Here is a 14,367-nt window from a genome sequence, read left to right as displayed (position 1 = left end):
CCCTCACACCATTAAACTCCACCCAGCCTCACCCAGTTCTTGCCGTCGCTCCAACCACTCTTTAGTTAGAAAGTCAGCTGTTTTTGTCACACGGCCGCTCCTCAGCACGCTGCCATGTTGACATTTTAGATATTCTCCTGGTGGAGGAATTGGGCTACACTGAGGAAAAATAACTGGAAATGACCTAAGGCGAGGACTCTGTGTGAATTTACTTTTCCACCTCTTGGTTTTGTGACCTACATCCAAGGTCATGCTGATCTTGATTTTGCTGTTGCTGTGCAGTTATCGCCACGCAAAAATGTTTATCCTTCCTTCCTCATGTCTGAGCTTTACTGCCTCGTCTCCTTCTTTCCTTTTATCCTCACCCATTTTGTTCCTTACTTTTCTTACTTGTGTGAACATCCTTCTGTCTGAACTTTCTGCTTTCATTCATTCCATCCCTTTTTTGCATCTTTTTTCTCCTTCTCTTCTTTAATTTGTCCTTCTTTCTTCCCTTCTTGTTGCTTGGACCCAATAGTGAGTTAATACAACACCAAAACTGCAAAATGATGAATGGTGAACAATAATCTGGTTTTTCATCCTTACATATTAACATTCACTGTATAAAAAGATGAATATTTAAGTCTGAGATTTAGTAAGACTAAGTTCATGTTTTAGATCAGCTAAGAATAGAAAATTTATTACCATTTTCTAAAAGCCACATGTAAAACATGACGGTCTTTTTTTATATATACATTTAGTAATTGCTTTTTTCCAAAGTCACAAGTTTACATACAGTTAGAATAATATTGCTTTAAACAGTTTGGTGAAGCTCAGATGATTTGATGGGTTTGTAAGCTTCACATTTGAGTGAAATGGAGGAAGATGTTTTTGTTTTTTTTAGAGCAAATCTTCAAACACATTACTTTCTTGTATGTCATCAAGGAAGAATCAAAAGAAATCAGCCAAGATATCAGGAAGAAAAGATTAGTATACACTTAGGTACTCGTATTTCTGACTTTGGTGCAAGTATAAAGAACATGGGAATGTCTGACCAGCTCAGGCAGGAGATCGGTTTTGTGTGAAACCTGCAGCTTCCTGTCATTAAAATATATGCATTATAATTTTGGCGTAAGTTTCAGCTAAATCAATCTGATGCCTGAAAAATCCCCGCTGGTGAAGTTGAGTGTGGCAGGTTGTTTTTAAGATGCAAACCATGTTTGCCCTTGTACAATGCCCTTGTAAAACTTGACAGATTCACAGAGAAGATCGCTTTCTTGCTTTTCTCTGAAAGTCTGGCCCTCCTTGCTCAGACTTCCGGGGAGACTTGTGAATGGGCTTTTTTTGGGCGGCCAGCTGGCTTCAGTTTGTCATTAGAGCGTGGGAGGGATGGAGACTTGTCTCTCATGGCTCTGTGGGCTTCTCAGAGAGCTCCCTCTGTCTCTCTTTACCCTCTTTGTTACCCTTTTGTACCATCTCTCATTCATGCTTTCCTGCAAGGTCAACTGCTGGATTTCAGTGCGAACGCATTTCCATGAATGTTGTGCATGTCTAGATGTAGATCGACTTCATTTTTTTATGCTTTGCATTAGAGGTGTGCCGATCGATCGGTCACCGATTATAATCGGGCCGATTTTCGTGAAAAAGTGCATGATCGGTGATTGGCGATCATTGGCTATTGTTGCCGATACTGATCACCTGCATCTCATTTCGCAGCCTGCCTGTGCAGCTGGTCTCCTCTTTCCTTCACACTGCGCAAACGCGCAGCAACAAATCCTAAGCGATGTGGAACTATAACGCACTGAGTGAATGGGGAAGTTTGCGTGTTGCGGCGGACAATTGAAGGACGTCAAAATGCATCAACACAACGAAGCTAATATGACATAAAAACAATGCCATACTTGACGGAGTTTGGCTACATCGAGGCTCACTGCAGTAAAAAAGACATATGGAGGATCAGACAGCAGGTAAAGCAGCGCACAGCTACAAACACTCACCCGGATTAGCATGACGGTCAGAAAGCTAAACAAATAACCCGCAAAATTATTTAAGTCTTCGAGCTGCAATGTAAGACGCTGGTTCTGCTCTCGCTGTTGAACCGCTGCTACGCGCTACAGTGGTATTTCACAGACGGAGCGCCGCTTCTGCTCCACCTGGTAGTGACTCTCACACCGAACCTCTGTTTAAAGCTGCAGTATCTAACTTAAAAAAATAAATTTTACATACGTGTTGAATCTTTCGCTGTCCTAACATGAGACAGATAATCTCTAAAAAAAAAATCGATCTCCTCCCTGCTCTGCATAATTACTCCGCTCAGCCAGAAACAGCCACTCACAACTAGCAGTAATCAGCTAGTTGCCATGCTATCAGGAAGTTTTCATTCAGTAACTCTGGATTGTTTATTGTAATGGATCCTGTATTTGCCTTTGAATGTTGAGTTTTATACTTGAATTTTTTTGGCAATGTTGAGAGGTTTTATTTTGGCTCTCTGCATTATTTAGCCTCTTCAGAGCCTTCATATGTTATCAGTCTGTTAAAGATAGTATTACCGATAGCAGTACAATTTGCAGAATGCCTGTTTTGTTTAGTTTTCTTCTTGGAAAAAGTTATTAAAAACAAGTTGTTGTCTAAATTAAGGTGAATTCATGGTTCCTTTTTCCACATAATGTAACCGGTAGTGTTTATGATAAAAAAAAAATAATTATGTGATTGGTATCGGTGATCGGCCCTCATGGGTGATCGGTATCGGTATCAGCAGGAAAAACCCTGATCGGCACATCTCTACTTTGCATCCATTTTTTATAAATTTGGTAGGTTGCTCCCAAAGCAAAGTGCAACATCACTGTAGTGTTAATTTCCAATAGTTTGCACCCAAGCAAATTTAAAGCTAGCTGGTCATGCAGATAGCAGCCAAGCTGACCTGGAAAATTTGGTGGTGAAAGAAAAATGTTAGGATCTGTGTCAGCAGTGGGAAAAAAAATGGTACTTTCTTTCTAATAAATTGACTTTGCTGACATGTAAACAATCAGCACAAGCTGCAAAGGTTTGCTCCCACTTCTGTTTCACACTGTTGGAACCTTGTGTCCCATTGAGGTATACGGTATATAAAATTGCTGCTACATTGTAAAGGCAGCAAGATTAGTACCTTAAAACTTCGGCTGATTTCTGCTCATGGCCGCTCCCTGTTTGAATCATGTAACCGTAATCCCATAATTTATATTATCGCCCTGTAACTCCCTGTTTAGGTTGTTTCTTGTAATTTGCATGCAACGATAGCTGTGCTGAATCTTCATGTCTGAAATCTCCTCAGAGTTTGGCTTGTTTTACAAGCAAACACTGAACCAGCATGCGGTCTGAGGCGAGATTTGCTGATCGCTGTTATTGCAGTCCAGGAGAAATAACAGTCCAATATTCCATGGAAAGTTTTTTTCTTTTTTCTCTCAGCTCCTGTGTAGCATAACACTGCTTCATTTAGGAAACAGGAAGACCTGAAAACAGAAATAGTGTTTCTTCTTGGAACCTTAACCTCCCATGTTGGAAAGCATATGTTTAGGTCAGGGACCTTTTCTTAAAATAGTGTATGTTTTGCAAAAATAAAATCTTTTGGCAAACAAATCGGACTTCTATTGTTCATAGAATAACAAACTTAAGTGTAGGATTATAAAAAAATATGTAAGTAATACAAATAAAGCAAACATAAGTTGCAATAAACTAGATTAATGCTTCCTGCTATGAAGTGATTTGTGGTATGATGCTCAGTTATAAAGACCTGAAACAATAAAGTTAATCCATTCAGAATGCAGTGCCAAAACACAAACTGACATATTTTAAAATTTATAGTGTTTTCAACGTAAACGTAATTCAACATAGATAAAATGTAAACGTAATTTCAACGTAATTCATACAAAACCTGTGAAAAACTTGATACAATTTTTGTTCAATCTTTTGGTTTATCACATACGATCCCATTTAAGCACAAAAATGTTTGGGGTGGAAACATGGCCTCGTGGTACAGTGGGTAAAACATGGCACAGAGTTTCCTCCTGGAAATAACTGAGCTTGTAAATAAAACAAAAATGTAGGAAGAGCGATTCCATGCAGAGGCCAATTACAGAGAAGAGGGAAGCATGTGAGTAGCAGCAGCAGCTATATCTAATTTTCTTATTTTTGAAAATCGAATCATGTACAAATGGCACAAATAGTTTTCGTCCCTCTGCTCTCAGTTTTCCTGCGATTGGACATTTCACAGCAACATCTATATTAAGTTATGTTGTATGTTTGTATATGTGTTGCTAAAGCAGTAAAATTTGGACTCTGGATTAATTAGGTCAGTGGCTTCTCATCTACTCCGAAGCTAAAGCAGATTACAGGCTGTAAGATACTGATTATTAGTCTTCTAGTATTTCATCATTATTTAGAATTACATTAGTTTTGCATTTGATTGCACAAGTAGCTTTTTTTTAAATCATAAAAGAAAAGAAAAAAAGATGCTTTGAAATACCCGAGGGAAGTGACTAAGGGGCAAGGGTGTACAGAAAATGGATGGATGGATGGAAGTGACAAATTTATTCTGAATAGCCATGTACTTTTTAAGAGTGATTTATGATGCACAACTTCTGGGAATTATGACATGGTTAGAAAAAGTTTTAATTAGTCACGCTGTTTTCTTAAATCTTGCTCAGATACTCTAAGGTGCCACCGTCATTAGATTTCTAGATTTGTTTTGTGTTTCTGTTCTTCTTCCTGGGTAAATGGTATGCGGTGATGTCAAAACAAATGCGTTTTAAGAATCCAGCTGATCTTGTGTTCGTAACCTTGAAACAGTCTTAGCTGTTTTTTTTGTTTGTTTTTTATATCAATAATCTGATTTTCATCTGCTTCTTCTGCTCAACACCTGCCTCAGGTATGAATGTAATGCATTTCTGTTTACGTGGAATGAAAATAGATTTCTATTTTTCTCTTTGTGTGAGGGGTGTAAAGCTGTTACTGGAAATCAGAACCTGCTCACATTTCTACTTGAGGAACCAGATTAACGAGAATGGGTCTAACGTTTTTTATTGCCTAATCTCCTGCTTTCATGTTGTGCCCTGCAGAATTAAGAATAAAAGACACTTTCCACAATATTAAATTTTTTAAAGGCTTGTTTGGTCTTTAGTCTTTATTTTTGCTAACTCATTATATTTGTGCAACGCATCAAGTGATGCTATCATTGTTTTCTTTGCACTGATAAGAATATTAACTGGAGCTTTAAAAGTTTTTTTTGTTCATTTTCTTTCCCGTTTGCAGTTCCATCTGAAATGATTTAATCCCTCACTCAATATGAGGCTTGTTGGCAAAATCCAATTAAAAACTAATTACACAAACGGATGAAATTGTCCATTTTATATCACATTTAAAACAATCAAATGTCAAAAACAAAGGAAGACATGACAAAATTTATGAAAGGAAGCATAAAATTAGAACCTTACATAGATAAAATGTATAATAGGGTTTTGGTGAAATTTAAGGCTTCACACGTTAAATAGTAAAGGTTTGACAGTAACGTTTCGTTGCATGTTACAAATATGGCTCAAAATAATAATAATAATAATAATAATGAGTTACAGAAGAGTTCGCTGCACAGAAAGGGAAAGGTTTTCATTTTTACAATCTCAGTGATTTACAGTAATCATTTTTATTCTTTTCTTTGCACAGCGCTCTGCATCATCTTGGCATCTCCAGCTGTACGTTTAGTATTTATGTGGTAGTTTTTGCTGTCCTACACATCCATATAATTCCAGCTGTCTACATACTATGGGAATTGCAGCTCCTCCTTGTTGACCCACATTGTGGTGAGCCACACCTCCTGGAATGAAGGTTTCTTCACCACATCTCCAGTGTCAACATATCACAAGCTGCTGGGAGCTCCTTTTTGTCCTTCTAGTTTAAATATGAATAACACAAACAGCAGATTGAGCTGACTTGACTTGAGCAGTTAAAAGAAAGAAAGACATATTAAGTCACAGCAGCAGAAACGACAATGAAAGAAGTAGCTTGTCACGGTCACGACGGCGATTCTTCAAGCCGCTCTGCTCTGGACAACCAGAGAAAACGGCACCATCTTTGGCATTTTGTTGAACAGAGTTAAAATCTTTTCTCTCTTTCTGCAGGTGTAAAGGCAGACTTGTGGTGTTTTTCTGTATTCTCTTTGTCCTTCTTCCTCTCTTCTACTCTTTTTTATTTCTTTCTGTCTTTTTTCTTTTTACTTTTGTTTTCTGGATCAGAGTTCCTCATATTTGAAGCAATTTCTATTTAAGTTTTATATCTACATTAATATCCACATTCCAAATGTCAACCAATTGTGATAATAAATCTGTTGGGTTTCTCTTTGGCACTCAGAAAACAATTCTGATGGTTACACTGTCGGACAGGACCTCTCTCTTTGCATTTGTGTACCACCCGGATTGTCTTCAAACAAAGCCTTATGAAACAAGGCTAGATAACAGATGCACGTCTTTAAATATTAACTCAGCTGCACTGTCTTTAAAGAGACTAAGAAAAACAAACCAGGCTGCTTTACTCCCACAGACCTAACCTCTTTCTTGAACCTTATAAGATGTCTCCAAATGAACTCAACTATTTGCTTTTACTAATTTCTCTGCAGCAAAAATCATGAATAATTGAGAGAAGCACTTGAGAAGCAATTAAATCAAAGTAACATCCACATCAGTTTCTGTAAAAAAAAACAACTCAGATTGTTTTTAAACAATTGTTCTAAAAAGAATTTGAGAAATTTGCTTCAGCTGAAAACAATGCACAATTCTGCCTCTCACACTCCAACAAACCCATAGAAGAGACGTAGAATGTGCCTCACCCGCCATATGCAACACATGCCTTATTGTTCTTCACCCTCGGATCCTGGTCAGGCTTCCAAACATTTTCTCTCCTTCTTACCCGAACACCTACTCTGCAGCGTCTCCCGTCCGTATATATACTACATACATCTCTGCATTTGGTTTGGATGAACTTTTTTTCCCCCTTATATTGTGTCACATTGAGCAATTTGCTTGTTCAGTGTTTTGTGGGGTAAGAAATATTTTGTGGTTGTCCAAGGAGCAAAATTAAAAAATAACCACATATTTATGCATGTCGTTGTTTCTGCTGATGGGGATGCTTTTCTAGGTTTAAGCTTCTTCGAGTAGGTCGGTTTTGTGCAAATCAAACTTTTACACAATAAAGTAACCAAACTGTACCTTTTATTGTAAAAAGGCTTTTATGATCAGAAGAACACAAGTGGGAATTGGAAGCATAAGTGACTGCATGGGAATTTGAAAGATAATTTAAAACCATAACTTTGTACTTTGTTGGACAGTGAAGTACAAGTGTCAGTGTCTTTAACCTTAAATTTTCTCTCATACACACTAAAACACCCAGACCAATGCGACCCATGGGTTCTCAAGTCAACTAGTTAATTCACACCTGCATGTTGGATCTGTGACATTTCATCTCAACCTACTTCAGGTTTATACTTTATACCCACATACCTAACCATTTTAGGTATGTGGGTAAAAAAAAAGTTTTTTCATTTTGGTACATGACTTAATTTGATATTTTTGGCAGATTTTATTTGAAGTTGTACACCTGTACAGGGTGTAAGCCCGCTGCTCACGCGTTGCTAGGCACTAGCCCTCCTCACATCCTCACTAGTGACAAGCGTATAAGAAAATGGATGGTTGTTCTTTGCCAGAGGCGCTGATGTAGATGAGTTGATTCCTATGACGTGGGAAACAAACCAAAGCAAATCTTTGTGACGTCCTGCTAATGGATGTTTCTGCAATTAGATGGCAAAATTATTCTTTATGTCATCGGTTTTCAAGGAACAAGTGAAATACCCTCAAGGCGTTTGTGAACTGATGTACACAGTGCCCCACAGGAAACAGCAATTTCTCATACAGGAAAAAGTTTGGCATCAAATGAATAAAAATTCAAAAGAACTAAACGACGAGGTGGCAGAATGAGCAGAACCGGGTCCAAAGAAACTGCAAACCAGGAACCACACCAGCTTAAAAGACAACAAAAAGTTATAGAAAGGAGGTTTTATTTGTTACTGGTTGGCATAGCAACTAGGAAAGCTGTGTAGATACCTGCATCCATCTATTGTTGGGATTGGAAAACTGTGGGGGTGTTTTCCCATGGCGCCACACCTGATGACGGCGAACCGAAGCATAAAAGAGATGTTCGACATACTTGGATGAAATCCAGCTGCTGCAGATGAACCGGGGTCACAGCACATAGTTTAAAGGCGTGTCGATGGGTGTGCCAGTAAGTCAGAGCACAATGCAGGAATAACCTCACGTCAAAATTATGAAGTTGGCAGAGAAAAAAAATAAAATTCACTGTTTGCATCTGGAAAAAAGAAACATTCCGAGTCCAAGTTAAAAACTATGATTGCTCCAAGTCCGGGCGGTATAAAGCTTAAAAGCTGAATTCCTTCGTAAAAGTGCCATCCACACAGTCAGAACTATGTTGTATGCATGCAGTGTGCCACTTTTACAGGTTTTATAACTGATGGATAACCTTTTTATTAGAGATGCAACAAATAGCTGTTTTTTTCTTTTACTGAATAAGTATCGTGGAACAGCGTGTCCCAAACCACATATAAACATTCAAACAGGAATTTCCTCACAATAAATCAGTGTGTCATCTTGAAGTCATAAATAGCTTGCCAAGTAAAAATGTATTAATGGTGTTTACCGCAACAGTGTCCTGACAAATTCAGCTTGTTGTATTTGATTAAAAAAAGTTAATATCAATTGTATAATAGTGGTAAACATCTTCCTCTTCATCTGTCAGACCTTAGTGGTTCAATATCCCTCCGTTTTGTCTTTAAAACATCTGGAGTTTTAACATGAAAAATGTGTGTGAAGCATGTGACCGTGTGAGACGCGTCTCATCTGGTGTCAAGAGCTTTGTTTTTTGGTACGAGTCTTTGTCCAGATGCATCTCTTGACTTTCATAACAAGTGATGAAATATTTGAGGATTTTTTTTTTCACACTCACTTCCTGTCTGCTTCATTCATAAAAAAGTCACCATTCAGTCATGGACGCCCTGCCGCAGGAAGACTAAAAATAATGCTCTGCCTTCATCTGATTAGCTGGTTCGCTCCTCTAAATGAAAAGCCTAATCGACTGTGTTTTTTGTAGTAAGAGTGTTTTTTTTGTGTACGTCCGTTGAGCTTTTCACCAGATGTGTGTGACGGAGAGGCTCTGAAGGGGCCTGTTGTGCAGCAGTCATCTGACTGGCCTCATGACAGCATTTAAGACCCCAAGATAACCTCTTGTCTCTTCTGGAACTTTGGACTTGCTCTGGGTGTCATCTTTGCTGGTGTTTCTTACCTTGCGAAGTCGTTTTGTCAGACCCTACCGCCTGCCAATCGTCCTCATTGTCCGCCTACAGTCACCATAAGGCTGACGTCTCCGTACTGAGTTTCCTACTGCTTTTCTTTTCGTTGCTTTTACTGGACAGTTTCCTGTCTGCTGTGAAGAACCGTTTCCTGTCCTGTAGCTGTAGCGGCGGAATGTGCTGAGAACAACCTGGCAGAAAGCCGATGTGAAGTGCATTAGTGCCCTAAATGATCAATCCATTCATTGTATGCACACACAAATGTAAATCCTAGTCACTATGCATTTAAGTTCGCAGTTTTCCCAGCAGTGATTTATGTGTATTTTGTGAGCCTGTGCCATAGTTAATCCTATCACGCCTCTAAATAAACCATAAAATAATGAACTTTTTCACAGTTTACTGTATGTAATCACCCCCTTTATTGTGATACCGCTACGTAAATTGATCTTGTAGAGAACCCAAGAAAGATTTTCATTTTTATTTAATCTTTTATGTTAACCAGAAAGAAAAACTAATTGAGATTAAAAATCTAATTTACAAGAGCGACTTCGGCTGACGGTAACCAAGGCGCTCTGATCAGAGGAGACCAAAGCTGAACGTTTTGAGATGTAAAAAATTTATTTTGTGGCAGAAAAACTGCAACTCTGAACTGGAGCTGTCACAATAACACATTTTGCTGGACTACATATTGTCACAGAAATTATTACAATTAACAATCATACTGTTGTTTTGAGATCATTTTTAAGATGTATAATTATAAAAGCGGGCTGCACAGTGGCGCAGTTGGTAGAGCTGTTGCCTTGCAGCAAGAAGGTTCTGGGTTCAATTCCCAGCCCGGGTCTTTCTGCATGGAGTTTGCATGTTCTCCCTGTGCATGCGTGGGATTTCTCCGGGTACTCCGGTTTCCTCCCACAGTCCAAAAACATGACTGTCAGGTTAATTGGTCTGTCTTAAATTCTCCCTAGGTGTGAGTGTGTGCGCATGGTTGTTTGTCCTGTGTGTCTCTGTGTTGCCCTGCGACAGACTGGCGACCTGTCCAGGGTGACCTCGCCCGGAACATCAGCTGGAGATGGGCACCAGCAACCCTCCCAACCCCACCAAGGGCAGTGGTGGAGAAAGTACTCAAAAAATGTACTTAAGTAAAAGTACAAATACACAGACAAAAATGTACTCAAGTAAAAGTAAAACTACCACATTAGCATTTGTACTTAAGTAAAAGTAAAAAAGTACTGGCTTTTAAAAATACTTAAGTATTAAAAGTAAAAGTGCTTGCTGAATGGATTACCTAATCGCTAATATCATTAAGTGTACCGATCGTATTTAATTTTAATACATTGGAAAACAACCTGCTGAATACTATTAATCAATCATTAATCATTTTGTCTAGATTAATGTCAAGTTGTCAAAACAAAGACATTTTCAATAATGTCAACTTTGTATTAAAAGTGTCATGATTTACTGAATGACGCTTTATGACAACAGTCATAAATATTTATGAAGACTTATTCATGTCCATGACAGATGTTTATGACGGTGTCATGTCAGTCTTATTCACCCGCCTTCAGTAAAGTGTTACCGGCTGGGTTTATGTAGCATTTGATTTTTAACAAAATATTTATACCTGTATTTCATAAAAATAATGGTTGACTTTCGGCATTTATTTTGAAGTATGTTGATCCTGTTTACAACTATGATTTTCATGTTCAAAAGCAATTTTTTTATGTTCCATCTTATAGTAATAACTTAACAAAACTGTTTATTTGACTTCAAAGACTAGAGTCGAGATTGCTTTACATTTAATTTATACATTGAAAATTTGTATAGTAAAATGCAATAAATTAGTTGTGATGTACAGAAGATAAACATTAGCAAGCTCAAAAATATGTTTAGCTCTTAATATATAATAGTAAATGTTAGTTATAAAGACTAGATGACATGTCAATTTATGGTCTTAAATTGCAAAATAAAGTCTGCAAATTGATTGTAGAATGGTTTCATTTTTACATCACTTTGCATGAGATACTTTCAAACTAAGTGTTTTGTGTTCTACAACTACATTTCCTGTGGACTTAGAATTTAATTTTGTTTCAAAATTATGTTAATAATATATTAAATACATTAACTGTAATATATTTTACACTATAATTAACATATGGTATAGAATACAGACTTCAATGGTATTTGGAAATGTCCAAGGTTTTTTAAAAAGTTTGTGAATGCATCACAAAAAACAGAGTAAAAAGAGAGAATTTCAGTTTTGGGTTAACAAAATATTGGTAAATTTGACATAAAAAAAACTGTTAAAATAAGGAAAATATTTTGATGGAAATTCTGAAAAAAAAAAAATACAGAAAATGTCCTGTTAATTCTCTGCCATGATATTTTCAGTGTTTTTTACAGAATTTCCATCAGAAGTTTCCCATAATTTAACAGTATTTTATTTCAAAGTTTTCCATGAAAAAATAGGGAAATATCCTGGTAATTTCTGCCAGTACACTTTCTTGTTTTTTATGGAATTTCAGCAGAATTTTTCCATAATTTAACAGTTTTTTCCCCAATAATTTAACATGAACAAACTGTTAAATTATGGCCCACCACCACTTCAGGTGACATTTCCCATATTCTCAAACTCAAAGCTTGACATGTATGGGGCAACGTGATAGTTCATCTACTGACTGACTACATAAACTAAAAGCTGAATCATAGATATTTTTAATAAGCGTATTTGTGAGCCTGCCTCTTTTTATTAAATTGAAATTAATTTTTGATTTTTGTATGACTTTTTCTCATATTAACTTAGAAAACGAGTTGTTATTATTACAGGTTAGTTTTCTAAACAACAAAAAAGTAACTGCTAGGGAAGCTCAAAAATGAAAAATTGGACTGATATTGATATCCGATAGTAACACTGCTGTTATGCCAGATTAACCAAAACTTTATTTTGTCAATTTTTTTTATATGATTACTCGATTAATCGTAAGAATAATCGATAGATTACGCGATTACTAAAATATTTGTTTACAATAGCCCTAATTATATAAATAAAATAGGATTTATAGGTTGATCTGGGGGATTAATTTTCTCCTTCGCCCCCTCCTTCTACAGCCAGACCTCCTCCCCCTTCTTGCAATTTGCTGTCCGGCCGCCCCCCCACCCAGCACTCAACGGTATGCTTGACCGGCCCCACCCTCTTTGACCCCTCACATCTACCTCTACATTGAAGGGGGGCTAGTGCACCTCTCATGGTACACTAGCCCCCCCAATGTCTCTCCTTCACCCCCCCCTTCTACAGCCAGACCTCCTCCCCTTCTTGCAATTCGCCATCCGGCCTCCCCCCCCAGCACTCAATGGTATGATAGACTGGCCCCACCCTCTACGACCCCTCACATCTACCTGTACATTGAAGGGGGGCTAGTGCACCTCTTATGGTACACTAGCCCCCCAATATCTCTCTTTCGCCCCCTCCTTCTGCAGCCAAACCTCCTCCCCCTTCTTGCAATTCGCCGTCCATCCGCCCCCCCAGCACTCAACGGTACGCTAGACCGGCACCACCCTCTTTGACCACTCACATCTACCTCTACATTGAGGGGGGGCTAGTGTACCTCTCATCGTACACTAGCCCCCCCACAATGTCTCTCCTTCGTTCAATCCTTCGCTTCCCCCTCCTCTCTAACGATACGTCAGCCCCCCACCTTCTCTCCTTCTTCTTCGAACCCCTTCTAGCCTCCCAGTGGGCCATCGTTCCCTCGGCCTCCAATTCTGATTCTTCGGGTTAATCTACCCGTCTTTCTCTCACTGTAACAACAGATGACTAATGGTTTCCGGTATTCTCAGGTTGAAAACTTGTAAGCAATCTTTAAGGCCATAATCATCCGCTCTGGTAAGATGCGAAGTTCTTCTGAGGAACAGTTTTGATACTTCTGACAAGGTGTCTCTAGGTTGGTGAGATTAGGCATGAGGACTCAGAGGTCTGTCGTGAGTCGGAGACAGGTCCTGACTCAGAGACAGGTCATAACTCTGTGGCAGGTCCCGACTCTGAGGCAGGTCCCGTCTCTGAGGCGGGTCCTGACTTGGGGACGGGTCCCGACTCTGAGGCAGGTCCCGACTCTGAGGCAGGTCCCGTCTCAGAGGTAGGTCCCGTCTCAGAGGTCGGTCCCGTCTCAGAGGCAGGTCCCGTCTCAGAGGTCGGTCCCGTCTCAGAGGCAGGTCCCGTCTCAGAGGTCTGTCCCGTCTCAGAGGTCTGTCCTGACGCTGAGGCGGGTCCTGACTCTGAGACGGATCCTGACTCGGAGACGGGTCCAGGGACGGGTCCTGACTCGGAGACGGGTCCCATCTCAGAGGCAGGTCCCATCTCAGAGGCAGGTCCTGTCTCAGAGGTCGGTCCCGTCTCAGAGGTCGGTCCCGTCTCAGAGGTCGGTCCTGTCTCAGAGGTCGGTCCCGTCTCAGAGTTCTGTCCTGACTCGGTGACAGGCCACGACTCTGAGGCGGGTCCAGACGCTGAGGCGGGTCCAGACTCTGAGGCGGGTCCAGACTCTGGGGCGGGTCCAGACTCTGGGGCGGGTCCTGACTCTGAGGCAGGTCCTGACGCTGAGGCGGGTCCAGACGCTGAGGCGGGTCCAGACTCTGAGACAGATCGTAACTCGGAGATGGGGACGGGTCCTGACTCGGGGATGGATCCTGACTCTGAGACGGGTCCCGTCTCAGACGTCTGTCCTGACTCGGTGACGGGATCTGACTCTGAGGCGGGCCCTGACTCTGAGTTCGGCCCTGACTCCTCCAAGTCAGTACCAACCTCTGAGTTGACCAAATTTAGAGGCCCAGCTAAGTGTGGACTAAACACAACATTTGATCCATTCTTGGTGGGCTCTTGCCTCTCTTCTTCATCTGGATTGTCTCCACAACCCGCAGCCATTTTGATGAGGTCCCATGCCTTTTGGAGAAAGGTGTCTTTGAGATTGATTTTTCTCGGTCGTGCAAGGGTTCTTTTAAAGCATTCCACAACCTTG

At 39.8% G+C, this 14,367-nt stretch overlaps 1 protein-coding gene across 1 annotated transcript in view; it reads left to right on the top strand.

The window, feature by feature from the left end:
* The window catches only part of tlcd2 (TLC domain containing 2), a 33,996-nt gene that overhangs the window by 7,856 nt on the left and 11,773 nt on the right, over positions 1 to 14,367 (top strand). The gene's annotated exons all lie outside the window — the stretch shown is intronic.

This window comes from Poecilia reticulata, chromosome 13 (assembly GCF_904066995.2).
Source record: "Poecilia reticulata chromosome 13, P_reticulata-male-v2, whole genome shotgun sequence".
In the NCBI taxonomy this organism is placed as follows: Eukaryota; Metazoa; Chordata; class Actinopteri; order Cyprinodontiformes; family Poeciliidae; genus Poecilia; species Poecilia reticulata.
The sequence above is the reverse complement of the archived record's forward strand: the minus strand, read 5'-3'. Positions and strand labels throughout refer to the sequence as shown.